Source organism: Bufo gargarizans, chromosome 6, assembly GCF_014858855.1.
Source record: "Bufo gargarizans isolate SCDJY-AF-19 chromosome 6, ASM1485885v1, whole genome shotgun sequence".
Lineage (NCBI taxonomy): Eukaryota > Metazoa > Chordata > Amphibia > Anura > Bufonidae > Bufo > Bufo gargarizans.
The window spans coordinates 140,418,058-140,438,961 of NC_058085.1; positions in this window are offsets into that span (position 1 = coordinate 140,418,058).

Here is a 20,904-nt window from a genome sequence, read left to right on the forward strand (position 1 = left end):
TGCAAATTATGCCAAAGAGGCGTAAATGTGAGTGAACCCTTAACCTTCAACCATGTCCTAGTTATAGCCCACACCTTAAGGAGTAGTTTTATAGTCTCCCTATAGCCTTGCTCATAACTCTTCAATAGGCCAGATTCCAACAAGGAAAAAATATTATTGTGGGCGTGACTAGTTACCAACTTCCCCAGTAGTGCGCTATGCTCTGATTCATAGCATCTCAATAGCTGGGCTGCAATAAAGTACCCCTTAAAGTAGGGGAGATTTAAACCCCCGCACTCCACTGATTTATACAAATACTCCAACTTAATTCGAACTCGCTTTCTTCCCCATATTAAATCATTAATTAGTCTCTCCATAAGTTTAAAATGTTTGTCTTGTATCCAAATAGGTGTATTCCTGAGCACATAAAGAAATTGTGGTAGTATCACCATTTTAACTAGTGAAACTCGATCAGCTCTAGATAAGGGAAGTTTCAGCCAGATTCCTATTTTAGCTCTGATCTTTACCATTATGGGGATCAAATTAAGTTCTACAAAGTTTTCGACCCGAGACGATATAGTCAAACCCAAATATTGAAAAGTATCAACAATATCCAACTGTGTAACAGGAGCCTCTTTCTGTGGCAGGGGGTCTATTGGGAGCAGACTGGTCTTGGCCCAGTTTATAAGAAGACCAGACACCTCACCAAATAATTTAACCATTTGAATGATCCTAGGGAGAGTGGTTTCCGTGTGATCTATAAAAAACAGAACATCATCTGCATATAATGAGATGCGATCTTGTATTCCTAGCGTACCAAATCCTTTGACCTGATCGTCCTGCCTGATGGCCATCGCAAGGGGTTCGATATATATATCAAATAATAAGGGAGATAATGGGCAACCCCGACGGGTGCCTCTGTTTAACTCGATACTACTACTCAAAATTCCATTAAGACTCAATTTAGCCCTTGGAGATCCATACAATAACCTAAGAGTACGTATAAACCTCTCTCCAAAGCCCATCCTAACAAGAACCTTCCAGAGGAAACGCCACTCCACCCTGTCAAAGGCCTTAGAGGCATCCAATGACAGGATGGAGCGGGCGGTCCCCCCAGGGGCCTGGATATTAGAAAAGAGCCGATGTAAATTATGATGTGTACCCTTATTTTTAATAAAACCGCTCTGATCCGGATGGACTATGGAGGAGATAACCCCAGAGAGCCTTGTAGCAAGGACCCTCGCCAAAAGCTTTACATCTGCATTAAGCAGTGAAATTGGTCTATAAGATTCTAGATCTAGAGGGTCCTTGCCTTTTTTTGGAATTAGTATCACTGTAGCCTCCATCATTGAATCTGGCAACCTCCCATCCTCCATTGATTCAGCAAAGACCTCCAATAATCTAGGAAAAATACAGTCCCCATATTTACTATAAAATTCATATGGAAGCCCGTCTGAACCAGGAGTAGAATTAGCTGAACCTAATTTAATAGCTCCCTCAAGTTCCTGAATTGAGACCTCCAATTCTAATGCTTTCTTTTGAATCTCAGTGATAGTTGAAAAGTTGATCCTATCTAGATAGAAATCTATCTTATCATCTGTAATATTAGAATCAGCCTTGTACAGATCAAGAAAATAATCAAAAAAGGCCTTCTCCACCGGACCCTGTCCAGTAACTATTCTACCATCCCTCACTCGAACCTTGTCTATATGTTTTTTAGGTTGTTGATTGGAGATTACTCTGGAGAGGAGCTTACCGGGTCGCCCAGACTCTGTAAAATATTTTTGCCCTTTAAAGAAGAGATTCTGTTGAGCTTTATCCAGTAAAAAATTAGCATATATTTGTGTGGCTTTTTGCATATTTTCCCTATTATTCTCCGTCTTATTTATATGGAAGGATTCTGTCGCTGAGATTACATGTTTTTCTAGATTTCTCTGTTTTTTTCCATATTCCCTTCTAAGATTCGTGATATTACTAACCATCAATCCCCTCATGTACGCCTTAAAGGTATCCCATACCACTTGAATTTTTGCTGAGCCGTAGTTAATATCCCAGAATCGGCCTATTTCATTTCGAATTATTTCATGTGTCTTTATAACTGATAACCAGTAAGGGTTTAGTCTAAAGGGAGGTTTTGGTGTATATCTTTCCTGAGAGAAGCATAATTCAAGTACTAACGGGGAATGATCAGATATTGACCTTGTTTCATATTTCATTTGTTTTATCAGTTTCACATATTTGCTATTTATCAGTACTAGGTCTATTCTGGACAATGATTTGCCTGCTTTACTAAAGCATGAAAAAACCCTTTTCCCCTGTCCCAGAGACTCCCAAGCATCTTCAAATCCAGCCTCCAGGCAAAACCGTGCGAGGGGAGACCCCTGGACCGGGCTGTCACTCCTAGCACTCATAGAGACCCTGTCACATAGAGGATCGATGACACAGTTAAAATCACCAATAATCAATGTTGGACATTCTGGCCATTTATCCATGAATAATAGAAGAGAATTAAGAACCAGAAGAGAAAATGGCGGAGGGATATAGACAAAGGCCAAAATACATAACTCTCCCCCTAACCTGCAATATAGAAAAATAAATCTCCCCTGTTGGTCGACAGAGGATGCCTCACAAACGAAGTCAATAAGTCTATGTATCAACACCGTAACACCTCTCGAGTAGTTGGAGAGGGTAGAATGATACGTGTGCGCAGCCCATCCCCTGTCGACCACTCTAGTGGTCTCCTCAGTAAGATGGGTCTCTAGCAGGCATACTATTGCTGGTAGATGGGCCTGAGTCAAGTCAAAAACCGCTTGTCTCTTACCTCTCTCCCCCAAACCACGTACATTCCAAGAAAAAATTCTAATCATCGTCATCAACAATGGTTAAATGGAAGATCAGGAGAGAGGGAAAAAGGAGAAAACAAGAGGAAAAAAAAAAGAAAATAATAAACTGAAAAAAGGGGAACCACACCCACTTTGACGCACCACAACCCAACCCCCCCCCCCCCTCACCCCCCTCCCACAGGCAATCCACCACATATTGTAGTAGATTTCTTTCCTATGACCAACCCTCGACGCTCCCCCCACTCAACCACCCCCACACCGCCATTATGAAGCAAAGAAAACTACATTTAGGGGTATGAGCCCCTTATAATACTAATTATTCCCGCCAGATCGTAACCCAATTGGGTCATCTCTTGTTTCGCTCAATCCAATCCGCGGCTTCTTCTGAGGTATCAAAAAAAAGGGTTTTATCTTCAAAAATAATCCGCAATTTGGCCGGGAATATAAGAGAATATTTAATATCCCTTTCTCTTAGCTTCTTTTTAACAGTCATGAATGTGCGTCTCTTTTCTTGTATTTCTTTAGAAAAATCAGGAAAAAAGGCCAGTCTAATCCCGTTATACACAACCGGTGAGGATTCCCTCGCCCTTCTCAGGAGGACATCTCTGTCCCCTGTAGTCAATGACTTAGCAAGGATTGTCCGAGGTTGTCTCCCTGGAATTAGTTTTCCTCCTGGGACCCGATGAGCTCTTTCAATCATAAAAAGAGGAGAAAATGACTCTTTACCAAAGTTCTCAAGAATTAATTTCTGTACAAATTTAGTTGGATTTTTTCCTTCCTCACCCTCTGGAATCCCTATTATTCTCACGTTGTATCTTCGTGACCTATCCTCCAGGTCCACTACCTTTTTCTTCAGGAGATTATTTTCCACTTTAAGTATAGAAACTTCCGTATTTATTTTTTTGGATTCCTTCTGTATAAGGGTGACGGAACTTTCAAGGGTGTTGACTCTGTCTCGCATTTTGGACAATTCATCTTTTATTAGTCCCACATCAACTTGAATAGATCCAAGTTGGGTTGTAACCACCTGTATTAAATCCCCGTTCTGTTTAACCGCTAGGAGTATTTCTTCCAGCGGGGAAGAGTTGTCATTAGGGATAGCTTCCCCCATTATTCCATCTTCCTCTTCAGGGTATCTAGCGCCTTTTTGTATTTCTCGCTCAGTTACCTCTGATTCATAATTTTTTTTTCAAAAAAATTCCTTTTGTCCGCCCCTCGTATTGACCCTTGGGGATTTCAGAAACTGGTCCAGTTTTGTTGGTTCAGCAGTTCTGGACCCATGTTTCTGACCTGATAGATCAGTCGAACGCCTAAAGGCTTTTGGGCCCATATCTTATTCCTCTTTATTATTTATTTTTTTAATATTTTTTTTGGAATATTTATTTGGTTTTTTTCCCCCTTATTCCGCCTCCTTCTCTCCTTTAAATATATATCTTTTCTTCTTTGCTCTCCTTCTTTCTCTTTTTTTTTTTTTTTTTTTTTTTTTTTATTCTTTTTCTTTTTCTTTTTTCCTTTTTCCTTATCCCCCTTCCCTTTTTTTTTTTTGTGCCTTCTTCTTAGTTCTGTTTTTCTTCTCCTTTTTTTTTTTTTTTCTTTTTTTTCCTCTTTTTATTTTTTTTTTTTTTTCGCTCCCCCCCCCTTTTTTTTTTTTTTGTGTCCACTCTTCTTTATACTCTTTCTCCTCTTATTTTTTTTTTTCCCCTCCACCTTATACTTTAAACTTTAAAGTTCACTTTCTTGTAATCATATGCAACTTAGTCAAACTCCGTTCAAGGTTAGTTGGAGTCAGCAGTCATGAGGAGGTTAGTCACTAGAGGAGAGAAGCTTATCGTCTTCTCCAACAAACCATCAGATAAGGGGAACACAGGTAGGGGGAACACAGGTAGGGGGAACACAGAGGTTACTCACTGACACCAGAAAGGGAGGTAGCAGATCAGGCAGGAACCGGAGGCACGTTCCACGGGGGTAAAGGAAAAAAAACCTCCAGACAGCAAACTGTTCACAGCGACATGGAGGGCAAGAAAGGAGGCAGGAGCCGCAGGAGCGGCAAAATCAGGAACGGCAGAATCGACAAAGAGCCGGAGGCAGCCCCCACATCCGAACCCGACAGCCGATAGCAGCAGCGTGGCAGGCTTGGGCAAAAGGCAACAGCGCCACGGTTCAACAGCGCTGATCACACGGTCCCGGTCGCAGAGAGGGTAGATGGAGGATTCGGCAGAAAGACGCCAGCATAATCGAAGCGGCAGCGGGGTAGCTGAGCAGCGGGGAAAGCCGGGAGCGCGACGTCCACTACGTCATCACGTCATCCCTTAATCCTTATTTCATACTTTGCCTAAAACATATTAAGCAGCTTATCGAATGCCTACATTTCATACTTTGCCTATAACATATGGAGTCATTTTCATCCGCTGCAATTACAGACAGGAACACATCCACATATTCATTAGCACCGATTCTGGACTCATCATTACGTCTTATTTTGGCTGTGAGGAGCTCCACTGAGGTTCATGTTTGGACTTGCTGTAACGATTGCTGCATAGTGATCCGTCTGTTGCTAAGGCAATGGAAATATGAAAGATCTGTTGATTTAATATGGTAATGGTCCCTAGTGATGTTAATATTCCTGCCTGATATCTTTTATCATTGTCTGTTTCCTAGTAGCAGATAAGTTGTGTAATAATAACCAGCAGTGGCGTGCCTAGGGTGTTTGGCACCCGGGGCGGGTCCTTTCTCTGCACCCCTGTCCCCCCAATACTTGGCCACATACCTCTTACATCCAGGGACATCTCCTGTCAAGTAGCCCTTCTCTTTCCTCTTCTCCTCCGTTAGACCGCCATGACAAATTCTTTCCAGCCGCATCTCGTCCCTACAGAGTTTGTAACACAGACACGTTAGATTTCTCAGTTTTTCAATCAACCTCCCCATCCTAGTGTCCCGACAACGTCATCCTGCTTACACCCCCAATACTGTGCCAGTTGTGCCCCCCAATGCCCCTAGTACTATACTGCTGAAAAAATAGTGACCCTAATAGACATAATTTGGGTCATTTTTCAAACTGGTGTAAAGTAGAACTGGATTTCCAAAAGAGCTGTCAAAAATGAAAGGTGGAATCTGATTGGCTGCTATAGGCAACTAAGCCAGTTTTACTTTACACCAGTTTGATAAATTACCCCAAATGTCCCTATAGTGTCCACAGCAGTTATAATGTCCCCTAGAGTGCCCCAGTAATAATAACACCCTATATTGTGCACCAGGTAATAATCCCTGTATAGTGTCCCAGGAATAATAGAATTGCCTCTACAGTGCCTCCCTAATAGCAACGCCCCCCCACACTGCCCCATATAGTAATTTCCCCCACACTGCCCCCATAGTAATCCCCCCATAGTAATTTACCCCCTCACTGCCCCATATAGTAATTTGCCCCACACAGTAATTTACCCCACACTGCCTCCATACAGTAATTTCCCCACACTGACTCCGTTCAGTAGTTTCCCCCACACTGACCCCCCACAGTAATTTCCCCCACACTGCCACCACACAGTAATTTCCCCCACACTGACCCCTACAGTAGTTTACCCCCACACAGTAGTTTCCCCCACACTGCCCCCATAGTAATCCCCCCACACAGTAATTTCCCCCACACTGCCCCATATAGTAATTTGCCCCACACAGTAATTTCCCCCACACTTCCCTCATACAGTAGTTTCCCCCACACTGCCCCCCACAGTAATTTTTCCCACACTGCCCCCATGCAGTAATGTATCCCACACTGCCCCATATAGTAATTTGCCCCACACAGTAATTTTCTCCAAACTGCCCCCAGAACTGTAGTTTCCCCCACACTGCCCCCACACAGTAGTTTTCCCCACACTGCCCCCACACAGTAGTTTCCCCCACACATGTATCCCACACTGCCCCATATAGTAATTTGCCCCACACAGTAATTTTCTCCAAACTGCCCCCAGAACTGTAGTTTCCCCCACACTGCCCCCACACAGTAGTTTTCCCCACACTGCCCCACACAGTAGTTTTCCCCACACTGCCCCCACACAGTAGTTTTCCCCACACTGCCCCCACACAGTAGTTTCCCCCACACTGCCCCCACACAGTAGTTTTCCCACATTGCCCCCACACAATAGTTTTCCTCACACTGCCCCCATACAGTAGTTTTCCTCACACTGCCCCATACAGTAGTTTCCCCCACACCACACCCCACACTGCCCCTATACAGCAGTTTCCCCCACACTGCCCCATACAGTAGTTTCCCCCCACACTTTACTCAAACTGTAATTTCCCCTACACTGCCCCCATACAGTAATTCCCCCCACACCACCCCCATACAGTAGTTTCCCTCACACTGCCCCCACAGTAATTTCCCCCACACAGTAATTTCCCCCACACTGCTCCCATACAGTCATTTCCCCCATACAGTAGTCTTCCCCATACTGCCCCATATAATAACCCCCCATAGTAATTTTCCGCCCCACGCACAGTAATTTCCCCCCACACTGCCCCCACAGTAATTTCCCCCATACTGCCCCCACACAGCCCCATACAGCAGTTTCCCCCACACTGCCCCCCACAGAAATTTCTCCCACACTGCCCTCATATAGTTGTTTCCCCCACACTGCCCCCACAGTAATTTCACCCACACTGCCCCCAGACAGTAATTTCCCCCACACTGCCCCATATAGTAATTTCCCCCACACTGCCCCATATAGTAATTTCCCCCACACAGTAATTTCCCCCACACTGCCGCCCTACAGTAGCTTCCCCCACACTGCCACCACAGTAATTTTCCCCACACTGCCCCCACAGAATAATTTTCCCCACACTGCCCCATAAAGTAGTTTCCCCCACACTGCTCCAATACAGTAGTTTCCCCCACACTGCCCCCATACAGAATTCCCCCCACACTGCCCCCATACAGTAGTTTTACCCACACTGCTCCCATACAGTAGCTTTCCCTACACTGCCCCCCACATTAATTTCCCCCACACTGCCCCATACAGTAATTTCCTCCACACTGCCTCCACACCGTAGTTTCCCCCACACTGCCCCCATACAGTAGTTTCCACCACACTGCCCCATACAGTAATTTCCCCTACACAGTAATTTCCCCCACACTGCTCCCATACAGTAATTTCCCCCACACTTCCCTGATACAGTAGTCTTCCCCATACTGCCCGATATAGTAATCCCCCCAAAGTAATTTGCCACCCCACACACAGTAATTTCCCCCACACTGCCCCCACACAGTAATTTCCCCCACACTGCCCCCACACAGTAATTTCCCCCACACAGCAGTTTCCCCCACACTGCCCCCCCCCACAGAAATTTCACCAACACTGCCCCATACAGTAGTTTCCCCCACACTGCCCTCATATAGTTGTTTCCCCCACACTGCCCCCAGAGTAATTTCACCCACACTGCCCCATATAGTAATTTGCCCCACACAGTAATTTGCCCCACACTGCCCCATACAGTAGCTTCCCCCACACTGCCCCCATACAGTAGTTTCCCCCACACTGCCCCCACAGTAATTTTCCCCACACTGCCCCCACAGAGTAATTTTCCCCACACTGCCCCATACAGTAGTTTCCCTCACACTGCTCCCATACAGAATTTCCCCCACACTGCCCCATATAGTAGTTTTACCCACACTGCTCCCATACAGTAGCTTTCCCCACACTGCCCCATACAGTAATTTCCTCCACACTGCCTCCACACCGTAGTTTCCCCCACACTGCACCATACAGTAATTTCCTTCACACTGCCCCACACAGTAGTGTCCACCACACTGCCCCATACAGTAATTTCCTGCAAACTGCCCCCCACAGTAGTTTCCCACACACAGTAATTTCCCCACACTGCCCCCATACAGTAGTTTCCCCCACACGGCCCCCATACAGTAGTTTCTCCCATACAGTAATTTCCTCCACACTGCCCCCATACAGTAGTTTCCACCACACTGCCCCATACAGTAATTTCCCACAAACTGCCCCCACACAGTAATTAGCCCCACACTGCCCCCCGCACAGTAATTTCTCCCACATAGTAATTTGCCCCACACTGCCCCCACACAGTAGTTCCCCCCCCCCCCACATTTCCCCATATAGTAATCTGCCCCCACATAGTAATCCCTCCGTCACGAGGGTATCGAGAACCACGCCTGACTCCGTTATACCCGGGGTCAGGAAGTCGCAGCGGTTGGCTGCACGCTCTATTTAAGATAGGGCTGTTTTCCTTATGGTAGCTTTCTGAGTTTGCTTTGCAAACCCTTTTGGCTCACTCAGGGATCCGTAGCTCCTTCTCCTCAGCTGTTCCTTGTCCAGCACTCCCAAACCTCCTTATATTCCCCTCTCACACTTCTCTGGTTGCCAGAGATAGAGCTTCCTGCCTGGACATCTATCCTGACCCACTGGAGCTGTGTTGCTGCGTTCGCTGACTGTTAATTCAGAACGCTACCCTCCGGATCCCTGTTGGACCTTTGTGGACTGCTGTGGTCGTCCACCTGGGTGTTTGTGTTTGTCTGTACTCTCCCTGGTGTTTCCCTCTTAGTGCAGTGGTGCGGACTAGCGATCCCACCGGCCCGTTCACTATCTAGGGCTCATTTCAGGGAAAGCCAGGGTTTAGGCACGTGATCGCCGCACGGGTGAGGAACCCGTCTAGGGACGTCAGGGCAGTCAGGTGCCAGCCGCAAGGTGAGTTAGGGGTCACCACCTTTCCCTCTCCCTTGGGCAGGGCTTTCCCTGTTTTCCTCCCTGTGCGTGACACCGGTCATTACATTATCTCTGGCCCTTATTTTGTGTAGGTTAAAAAAAAAAAAATATTTTACCTACTTAGAATCCAGTATGGATCAAATTGCTGCTCTGTCCAAACAATTTCATGGCCTGTCTTTGGAGGTGGTAGGATTGAAGGCGTCGGTCCTCCAGCAACAGCAGCAATTACAACTGACCGCAAGCCCAGCGGTTGCTACTGGTAACCAGGTTGTTGCGGAACCCAAGGTCCCTCTCCCTGACAGATTTTCTAGGGGAAGGGACAAGTTTTTGACATTCCGTGAGGCCTGTAAGTTATATTTTAAACTGCGCCCTTACTCCTCTGGTAATGAAGATCAGCGGGTGGGGGTTGTTATTTCCCTGCTGCAGGGGGACCCGCAGTCCTGGGCGTTCTCTTTACCTACTGATTCCCAGGCTCTTCGGTCAGTGGATGAGTTTTTCGGGGCCTTGGGTCTCATATATGACAACCCTGACCGAGTAGCACTGGCTGAATCAAGATTACGGAGACTCTTTCAAGGAGAACGGCCGGTAGAGGAGTATTGCTCTGATTTCCGTAGGTGGGCTACGGATACCCAATGGAACGACCCGGCTCTCAGGAGTCAGTTCTGCTCTGGGTTATCCGAAAGGGTTAAGGATGCGCTTGCATTATATGAGACCCCCTTTTCCCTTGATGCGGTTATGTCCCTTTCTATCCGTATAGAGAGACGCCTTAGGGACAGGTTGAAAGAACCAGAGAAATTGGTAACTCCTCCCAAGCAGCAGTTAGTCTGTACGGACTTAGACGAGCCTATGCAGCTAGGAGGAACTACTCGTCAGGTCCGTCCTCCTGAGGCTCGCCGTAGGCGTGGGGTTTGTTTTTTTTGTAGGGAGAGGGGTCATTTCAGTAATGTCTGTCCTTCTTTCCTCAGAAACAGCCGGGGGGTATACGTCTCCTCCATACGTACATCGCAATTTGTGTTGCCAGCGGTTATTATTTTTGGTGATAAGACGGAGACTATTTCTTTCTTTTTAGACAGTGGAGCAGGGGTAAATTTGATAGATGCCCATTTTGCCCGCACTTTGGGTTTGTCTCTCTGTACGTTACAGAGACCCATTCCCATATTCGCTATTGATTCTGCTCCCCTGTCTCAGAGAAACCTCACCCACATTGTTCATAATTTACACCTTTGGGTAGGGGACCACCATAACGAGATGCTTTCAGGTTATGTTCTGGAGGGGCTTCCCACTCCGGTGGTGCTGGGTCTTCCCTGGTTGGTAGCGCACAATCCAGTAGTGGATTGGCAGGCCAGGGAGATATTGGAGTGGAGTGAGCAGTGCAGAGAAAATTGCTTAAATAGCAATTGCTTAGTCGCCTCCATAACTACCCTACCTACATTTATTTCTGATTTTGAGGATGTTTTTTCTGAAAAGGGTTGTCAGAAGTTACCACCTCATCGTCCTTATGATTGCCCGGTTAACCTTATTCCCGGCGCAAAATTACCCAAGAGCAGGTTATATAATCTTTCGGGTCCAGAGAGACAAGTCATGAAAGATTATATCTCCGAGAGCTTGGCTAAGGGACACATCAGGCCCTCTTCTTCACCCGTGGCTGCAGGGTTTTTCTTTGTTAAAAAGAAAGATGGGGGCCTGCGTCCTTGCTTGGATTTTCGCGAATTAAATCGGATAACCATCCGAGACCCATACCCTCTTCCTCTCATTCCTGACCTGTTTAATCAGATTGTGGGTGCTAGGTGGTTCTCCAAACTTGATCTTAGGGGGGCCTACAATCTGATTCGTATTAAGGAGGGGGATGAGTGGAAGACAGCGTTTAACACCCCTGAGGGGCATTATGAAAATCTAGTTATGCCTTTCGGTCTGACCAATGCTCCTGCCGTCTATCAACATTTCGTTAATGACATTTTTAGTCATCTAATCGGCAGGTTTGTGGTAATATACCTAGATGATATTTTAATTTATTCGTCTGATCTGAAAACACATGAGGTGCATGTCAGACAAGTACTGCAGGTCCTACGGACGAATGAATTATATGCTAAGATTGAAAAATGTGTCTTCGCCGTTCAGGAAATACAATTCCTGGGTTATTTCTTATCTGCTTCAGGTTTCCGTATGGATCCTAGGAAGGTCCAGGCAATTTTAGATTGGGATCTTCCTGAGAACCTCAAAGCACTACAACGGTTCTTGGGCTTCGCGAATTTCTATAGGAAATTCATTAAAAATTATTCACTTATTGTAAAACCGCTTACTGACATGACTAGGAAGGGGTCTGATTTTTCTAAATGGTCTGACGCCGCTAAAGTTGCTTTTTCCTCTCTAAAAGAGAGGTTTACCTCAGCACCTGTACTAGTCCAACCTGATGTCTCTCAGCCTTTTATTGTTGAAGTCGATGCGTCAGAGGTGGGAGTGGGGGCGGTGCTGTCTCAGGGTCCGTCTCCTGGCAAATGGCGTCCTTGTGCTTTCTTTTCGAAAAAACTATCTGCAGCAGAAAAGAACTACGATATTGGCAATAGGGAACTATTAGCTATTAAACTTGCGTTTGAGGAGTGGCGTCACTTCTTAGAGGGGGCAGTCCACCCCGTCACTGTGATTACGGACCACAAAAATCTCCTGTACCTCGAATCAGCTAAGCGTCTCACCCCTAGACAGGCTAGGTGGTCGCTATTTTTTACCAGGTTTAACTTTGTGATTACCTATCGTCCTGGGGCAAAGAACACCAAGGCTGATGCACTATCTCGTTGTTTCCCTGGAGGGGGTAATGTGAGTGATCCGGTGCCCATTCTACAAAGAGGAGTGGTTGTCTCTGCTGTACACTCTGTTCTAGAGGGAAAGGTGTTAGAGGCCCAGGGGGATGCCCCGGCCTCTTGCCCCTCAGAGAAATTGTTTGTACCGTTAAACCTGCGTCTTGAATTATTAAAGGAACATCATAATTCGGCACTTGCTGGGCACCCGGGTAGTAAAGCAACCTTGGAGCTATTGTCTCGTCGTTTTTGGTGGCCAAGGTTGCGTCAGGATGTATTGGATTTTGTGTCTTCTTGTTCTACCTGTGCGCGCGCAAAAGTTTCACATACACGTCCTGCAGGGTCTCTATTACCACTCGTCATTCCCAATAGACCGTGGACACATCTGTCAATGGATTTTATCACTGACTTACCTTTGTCTGCGGGTAAAACAGTTATTTTGGTAGTAGTGGACAGGTTTAGCAAAATGGTACACTTCATTGTGTTACCCGCACTACCTAATGCTAAGACTCTTGCTCAGGTATTCGTCAGTGAAATCGTGAAGCTTAACGGGGTCCCCTCCGATGTTGTTTCGGATCGGGGTACCCAGTTTATTTCTAAATTTTGGAAAGCTTTTTGTTCCCGTTTGGGGGTACACTTGTCCTTTTCCTCAGCTTTCCATCCTCAGTCGAATGGACAGACTGAGCGTACCAACCAAAACCTTGAGACATATCTAAGATGTTTTGTGTCTGAAAACCAAGAGTTGTGGTCATCATATTTACCGTTAGCTGAGTTTGCCATAAATAATCCTCGTCAGGAATCCACTGGCAAGTCACCATTTCTTGGTGCATATGGTTTTCATTCCCAATTCTGTACTTTCAAAGAGGGGGGGTCTTCTGGGGTTCCCGAAGAGGAACGTTTTTCGTCATCTCTTTCATCGGTATGGCAGAAGGTGCAAGCTAACTTGAAAAATATGGGAGGTAAGTACAAATGCATGGCTGATAAGAGACGGTCGCCAGGTCCGGACCTAGGAGTGAATGACTATGTGTGGTTGTCTACTAGGAATATTAAATTGAAGGTTCCCTCTTGGAAACTGGGTCCTAGGTTTATTGGCCCTTACAAAATTGTAGCCATCATCAACCCCGTGGCTTTTCGCCTGGAGTTACCTCAGACTTTTAAAATTCATAATGTTTTTCATAAGTCGTTACTCAAAAAATATGTTCCACCTCTAGAACCATCACCGCTGCCACCCCCTCCTGTTATCGTGGATGGTAATCTAGAATTTCAGATATCCAAAATTGTTAATTCTCGTCGGGTCCGCCGCTCTCTTCAATATCTGGTGCATTGGAGAGGTTACGGTCCCGAGGAAAGAATGTGGGTTCCTGCGTCTGAGGTAAACGCCGACAGGTTAGTTCGGGTTTTTCATGCCTCTCATCCTGAGAGACCTGGTCCTGAGTGTCCGGAGGCCCCTCGTAGAGAGGGGGGTACTGTCACGAGGGTATCGAGAACCACGCCTGACTCCGTTATACCCGGGGTCAGGAAGTCGCAGCGGTTGGCTGCACGCTCTATTTAAGATAGGGCTGTTTTCCTTATGGTAGCTTTCTGAGTTTGCTTTGCAAACCCTTTTGGCTCACTCAGGGATCCGTAGCTCCTTCTCCTCAGCTGTTCCTTGTCCAGCACTCCCAAACCTCCTTATATTCCCCTCTCACACTTCTCTGGTTGCCAGAGATAGAGCTTCCTGCCTGGACATCTATCCTGACCCACTGGAGCTGTGTTGCTGCGTTCTCTGACTGTTAATTCAGAACGCTACCCTCCGGATCCCTGTTGGACCTTTGTGGACTGCTGTGGTCGTCCACCTGGGTGTTTGTCTGTATTTGTCTGTCCTCTCCCTGGTGTTTCCCTCTTAGTGCAGTGGTGCGGACTAGCGATCCCACCGGCCCGTTCACTATCTAGGGCTCATTTCAGGGAAAGCCAGGGTTTAGGCACGTGATCGCCGCACGGGTGAGGAACCCGTCTAGGGACGTCAGGGCAGTCAGGTGCCAGCCGCAAGGTGAGTTAGGGGTCACCACCTTTCCCTCTCCCTTGGGCAGGGCTTTCCCTGTTTTCCTCCCTGTGCGTGACACCGGTCATTACACCCTCCCATAATAATTTGCCTCCACACAGTAATCCCTCCCATAGTAATTTGCCCCCACACAGAATCCCTCCATAATATTTTCCCCCACATAGTAATTAGCCCCCATACTGCAATTTCCCCCTGATGTACCGTCTCTTCACATGTCCTTCTGTGTGTGTTCCTCAAAGTTGGCACATAAAATAAATAAAAAACTAAAAGCTAAATACTCACCGATGTCCAGGCGCGTGATGGCAGGCGCGCACACTTCACTGTGCTGCGTCCCGGCACAGGCGCGTGATCACATCATCACGCACACCTGCACCGGTATTTCACTACCGCATAGGCGGTGATCGGCGGCGGGGCAGGGAACTATGCGCTCCTATGCCCCGCCGCATTGTGGGGGTCAGCGCTCCAGCAATGAGTGCTTCCATCTTTATTGATGGAAGCGCTCATTGCTTCTGGCACCCCCCGCCCTCCCCTAGGCACGCCACTGACTGTAGTACACCCATTCAATTTAATTACTGTCCTTTGACGCCAGGTAGGCTCTACTATGTCTTTCTTGAACAATGGTGTCTCAAATTGTACATAATACTCCATGCGGGTCCAACTAGTGATTTAAAAGTGGTAAAACTATGTTCTCATATGCAGCTATGCCTCTTTTGAGGCACCCCATTATCTTATTTGCCTTGGCAGCAGCTGCCTGACACTGGTAGCTGCAGTTTTGAACATGGTACACTGCTGACAGCACTAGGTAGAGGCTTGGGGAGCAGTACAAATATACATTTTGCATAGCTTTTATCTTCAGGAGTAGTGTGAATATGAAGTTTTATTCTGCATCTGTTAGTGCCAAAGGTGGGGCCTCACCGTGAAGTGCTCTCTGCTTCATTGCCTCTACCCTCAGACTGACAGCTGGAGTGGTTTCCTGGTTGGATGCTACAGCTGTCACTCAGAGGGGAGGGGTTTTAAAGCACCTCAATGCAGAGATCAGGGAGCACTTCATAGGGAAGATCCACCCTGGGCACTTGTATAAGTAGAATCTGGAGGAAGGTAATATTCATTCTACTAATTAGAAAATCTCCACAAAGCATATGTTTGGACTGATTTCCAACATCTACCTAGTGCTGTTAGCAGTTTTGCTTGGTCAAAAATGCTTACAGACGTACAGTACTGTTAACTACAACACACAAAATATTATATTAGTCTGTTCAGCTACTTCTGCTCTATAACATGCTGTTTGCAGATCAGACACCATGCTGGTATTAGGAAACTTCCAGTTAAAGAGGTTGTCCCAGGAAAAATATTCTACAGTTTTCAAAGCAGCACCTGGATCTGAATACTTATGCAATTGCATGTAATTAAAATTTTGTATAGCCAGTGAGTTATTCCATAAAATATATCTATATAGCGCTACCTGCTGTTTGTTTTTTTCTTATTTCTTTGTCCTGCTCACTGAGAAGGCCGCACATGCCCAGTTTCATGCTTCAGCTGCCTCCTGAGCTGTGATAGGCAGAGCATGGACACGCCCCCTGAGCTGCAGCAGAAAAGACACTCCCCTTGAGCTGTCAGCTTGATATAAATCTAGCAGAGCAATAAATGGGGAGATCTCTGGATCCATGTGAGGTACAGGACTGGTTCTAGCTTTATTAGAAAGAGATTGTCATGTGTTATATGATCTATGATTTTTTACGTGGTCATGGGATAACCCCTTTAAATGCCCTCTGTTGTTTGTCTTCTGCTCATTAGAACATTAACCCCTTCCTGGCATCTGCTGCACATGTATTGTGGATGTCTGGTCTGTTGATGCTACACAACAAATACCTGCAGTGGAGTCTATGAGCGGAGGCAACTCTGATCACAGACATTTAACTTATCAGATGCCATGGTCAATTTCAACCATGGCATCTGAGCCTTCATTTACAGAGAACAGGCTGTTCCCAACAAACAAATGCCCCCCCCCCCATCCTTCCCCCACAAGATTGTGTGAGCTGTTTGGCTGCTATGGTAGCCAGGACTCTTATAGGTCTTCCATAGCAAAGTTCCCTGGGACCGACAGAACACAGACATTTTCCCATAGACTGCAATGCTAAATGATTGCAGTTTATGGTAGAAATGGTAGACATGATCTGATGATCGCATGGTTAAGTACTCTTCTTGGTAGACTAAAAATAAAGTAAAGATGAACTTATTTAGGATGTAAATAAACAATCAGATATTAATATTCAAATGAATCCATTTAACATATAAAAATAAACCAAAAAATTGGTATAGCCGCATCTGAAAATGCCTGAACAATTAAAATATAAAAGTATTTATCAAGTACCGTGAAAACCATAATGGAAAAAATCAAAATGGAGCAATTGGAGGTTTTTGGTTGTTTTGCTTCCCAAAAGTAATTGAATAAAAAGTCATGAAAAAGTCCTATATACCCCAAAATGATATCAATACAAACTACAGATCATCCCGCAAAAAACCCTCACACAACTATGAAAATATATTTTTCACTTTATAAACTGCACTTCCCCCCCCCCAAAATATATGTGTGCGTGTGTGTGGGGCGGAAATGGCAGTGCGTCTTATAAAGTGAATACTAGTGAGTGCTTCCATTATGGAAGAGGGTCTGATATACTGGTCTTTATCTGAGGTCTGATATGAGCGTCTGATCTGTGGTCTGATACGGGGGTCTGATCTGAAACCTGATGAAGATTGGAGGTCAAATTTGGGTGTTCCTAATACCACATATGGAATATTAAAATGTTAATGTTAATATTAGAACGTACAACTTGTCCCTCAAAAAACAATCTCTTATAAGGCTATGTGAAGCGAAAATAGCTGAGTAAGCATATTGAGCGTATGCTCAGCAACCTCTCTGTCCACTCCAGTGTACAATGGGGGTCCCAGTCTTGAGATAGGAGCGGGTCTCAGAGTTGGAATGTGCACCTACTGGACATTTATAGCATATTCTATGAATATGCCATAAATGTCTAGATGGGAATGTCCCTTTAAGGGTACTTTCACGCTAGCGTTAAAAGAATCCGGCAGGCAGTACCATTACCGGAACTGCCTGCCGGATCCGTAAATCCGTATATAAACGGATGTCATTTGTTTCCAGATGCGGATCTATCTGACAAATGCAATGCAAAGTGCAATACCGGATCCGTCTCTCCCATGTCATCCGGAAAAACGGATCAGGTATTTATCTTTTTCACAGATTTAAAGGCGCAGACCGGGAAACCGGATCCGTTTTTCCAGAACACTTGGTACCGGATCCAACATTAACACATTTTAATAGAAATTAATGCCAGATCCGGAAATCCGGCAAGTGTTCCAGAATTTTGTCCGGAGAAAATACCACAGCATGCTGATGCATACTGAACGGATTGATCTCCATTCAGAATGCATTAGGACAAAACTGAAGCGTTTTTTTCCGGTAATGAGCCCCTATGACGGAACTCAATACTGGAAAACGCTAGTGTGGAAGGTGTCATTACATTCACTAGAACTAGACATTCAAGACATTGTGTCTGGTTAAACAGTGAATTTGCTGGTGACAAAACTCCTTTAACGTGCTGTGCCGTTTTCTGCTTCGCAGTGACCGTGCATACTGCACCCCACTTTTCTGCTTGGCACAGATTAATTTGTCTGCCTTGTATCACAGAGAGCCACATTCTCCTTGCTGTTTCCTAATGTTCACATGCCACCCACTCCTCTATAAGTGCACTACACAGTGTGTGAATACTACTGTATGTATGCGGCCATTAAGCTTGAACACTACTGTAATTTAAAGCCATCTAAATATAGTATCTTTGTGGATCTCCTGCGTTATGTTACAGAGCAGCGCTCACAGCAGGGAGCCCATATTCCACCTGCTGGTTATATCACATAGTACTGAATGCAGGGACCTTATTCACCTCTGTACCAGGTTTTGTGGTCTGATTCCTTCTAATTAACTGTCAGTATGTTTGCTATAGAAGGGAGGAGGTGAGCGGCGTTATTGATCAGTACAGACCCCTGGCTAGTAGCCTGCGGGGGGCTGGGGGTGACAGCAGGCGTTGCTCAATTCTTTTGTCTGTCACTGTGGGTAGTGCACTTTAATGTGTAGCGAGTGCGTTGACAGGAGGCACCATGGGTGCCGTACTAGACTATTTGATCTTAGCTAGTCATGCTACTGACTTTATATGCAGCAGATGTGATACGTGCAGTTCCAGGTGAACGCTGCACCTGTGCAACACTAATGTGCAGTTGTGGGGAAAAACGCTGCAAAGTAAGAATGCTTTCAAAAATAGAAATGTTAATTGTTTATTTTTTATCAATTAACAAAATGCAAAGTGATGTCACGGACGGTGTACAGGAAACAAGACAAAGCAACATGCATATATGACTCACTGGATCCAAAGCTAAGGAACCATAAGGGAGACCCCTGCACAAGACCTGAGACTTTCCCTGGCTGCTCAGCCTATGCAACGATCCCAGAGGTGGATGGTTGCATATCCACGTACCTCGACTATATAACCCCTGAACACCCTACAATAGTGAGGGGACACGACCACCGGCTCCCTACACCAGACACGGAGGGAGTCAGGGTCACCTGGGATCCAGCAAACAGAAAATAACAGATAAATGTTCAGCACTTAACTTTGTAGCAGACTGGAAAACAAGATCAGCATGCACACACACTCCAGGAAGTAGTATAAGCCACCCAGTAATGCATTATGGGGCGGAATTTAAAGGGATGCAATCAGTCCAACCACATGACAGCTGAGAGAGGCTAACGAGATGAGGAACTGAACATCACAACAAAGAAACTCAAGGAGGAGGTTCTGAAAGGCTTCTGTCAGAGCTTCTCAGCTGTCTGGTTGTGACAAGTGAATGAACAAAAGAGAAATCTAAATCAACAATATTCTGTGTGACCGCCCTTTGCCTTCTAAATAACACCAGTTCTTCTACGTACACTTGTTAATTTTTGAAGGAACTTGGCAGGGAGATTGTTCCAAACCTCTTGGAGAACTAACCAAAGATCTACTGTGGATGTAGGCTTGCTCATATCCTTCTGTTTCTTCATGTAATCTCAGACAGACTCAATGACTCAATGATGTTGAAATCAGGGCTCTGTGGTGGCCATATCATCACTCCAGAATTCTGTCTTCAAAAGGTTGCATATACAGTCAGGTCCATAAATATTGGGACATAGACACAATTCTAACATTTTTGGCTTTATTCACTACCACAATGGATTTGAAATGAAACGAACTAGATGTGCTTTAACTGCAGACTGTCAGCTTTAATTTGAGGGTATTTACATCCAAATCAGGTGAACGGTGCAGGAATTACAACAGTTTTCATATGTGCCTCCTACTTGTTAACTGTATATATAGGGCTTTTGTGACTTTTTGAGATCACTTGCACAAAACTTTTGTGACTTTTTGCATTTTTACATCACTCTAATTTTGATAAGTAGGTGTAAAAGTGGCTGTGGTTAGCTATATTATTTATAAAATTGTACAAAAGAAGAAAAATAAATAAGAATAAAACTAGAGTCTCAAACAGCAATTCCTCCTGGAGCGTAGCAAGTCTATGGTGAGTAAGGTTCAAATTCACACTCAGTCCCAAATGTTGTATAAAAGACCACGCAGCTCCTAAATCTTCAGTGGAAATGTCAGTATTCAAAGGCACAGACAGCATCCTCCGATGCAATCGATCACTAGAAGGAAAGTCAGACTTCAACTCCTGTCGAAGGTTTTGCCTCCTAGATATTGCACGTGATGTGTGAATACATTAAAATGTATGCTCCGTGGGTCTAGCACGGATGCATTAGGCCTCTTTCACACGGGCGTCATGTTTTTGGCCCGGATAAGATGTAGGAAAACGTGTGATTTTTTTCGAAAAATCTGCATGTTTGGTATCCAAACCCTAACTTCTTCACAGAAGTTCGGGTTTAGGTTAGGTGTTGTGTAGATGGTATTATTTTTCCCTTATAACATGGTTATAAGGGAAAATAATAGGATTCTTAATACAGAATGCATAGTACAATAGGGCTGGAGGGGTTAAAAAAATAAAATAAAATAAAAATAAAAAAAATAAAATAAAATAAAATAAAATTTAACTCACCTTAATCCACTTGTTCGCGCAGCCCGGCTTCTCTTCTGCCTTCATCTGTGAGGAAGAGGACCTGTGGTGACATCACTGTGCTCATCACATGGTCCATTACATTATCCAGCACCATGGTGATGGACCATGTGATGAGTGCAGTGACATCACCACAGGTCCTTTTGTCCTTTTTTTAAATTATTTTTATTTATTTCTTAACCCCTCCAGCCCAATTGTACTATGCATTTTGTATTAAGAATGCTATTATTTTCCCTTATAACCATGTTATAGGGGAAAATAATAATGATCGATTCCCCATCCTGATCATCTTCTAGCAACCATGTGTGAAAATCGCGCCGCATCCGCACTTGCTTGCAGATGCTTGCGATTTT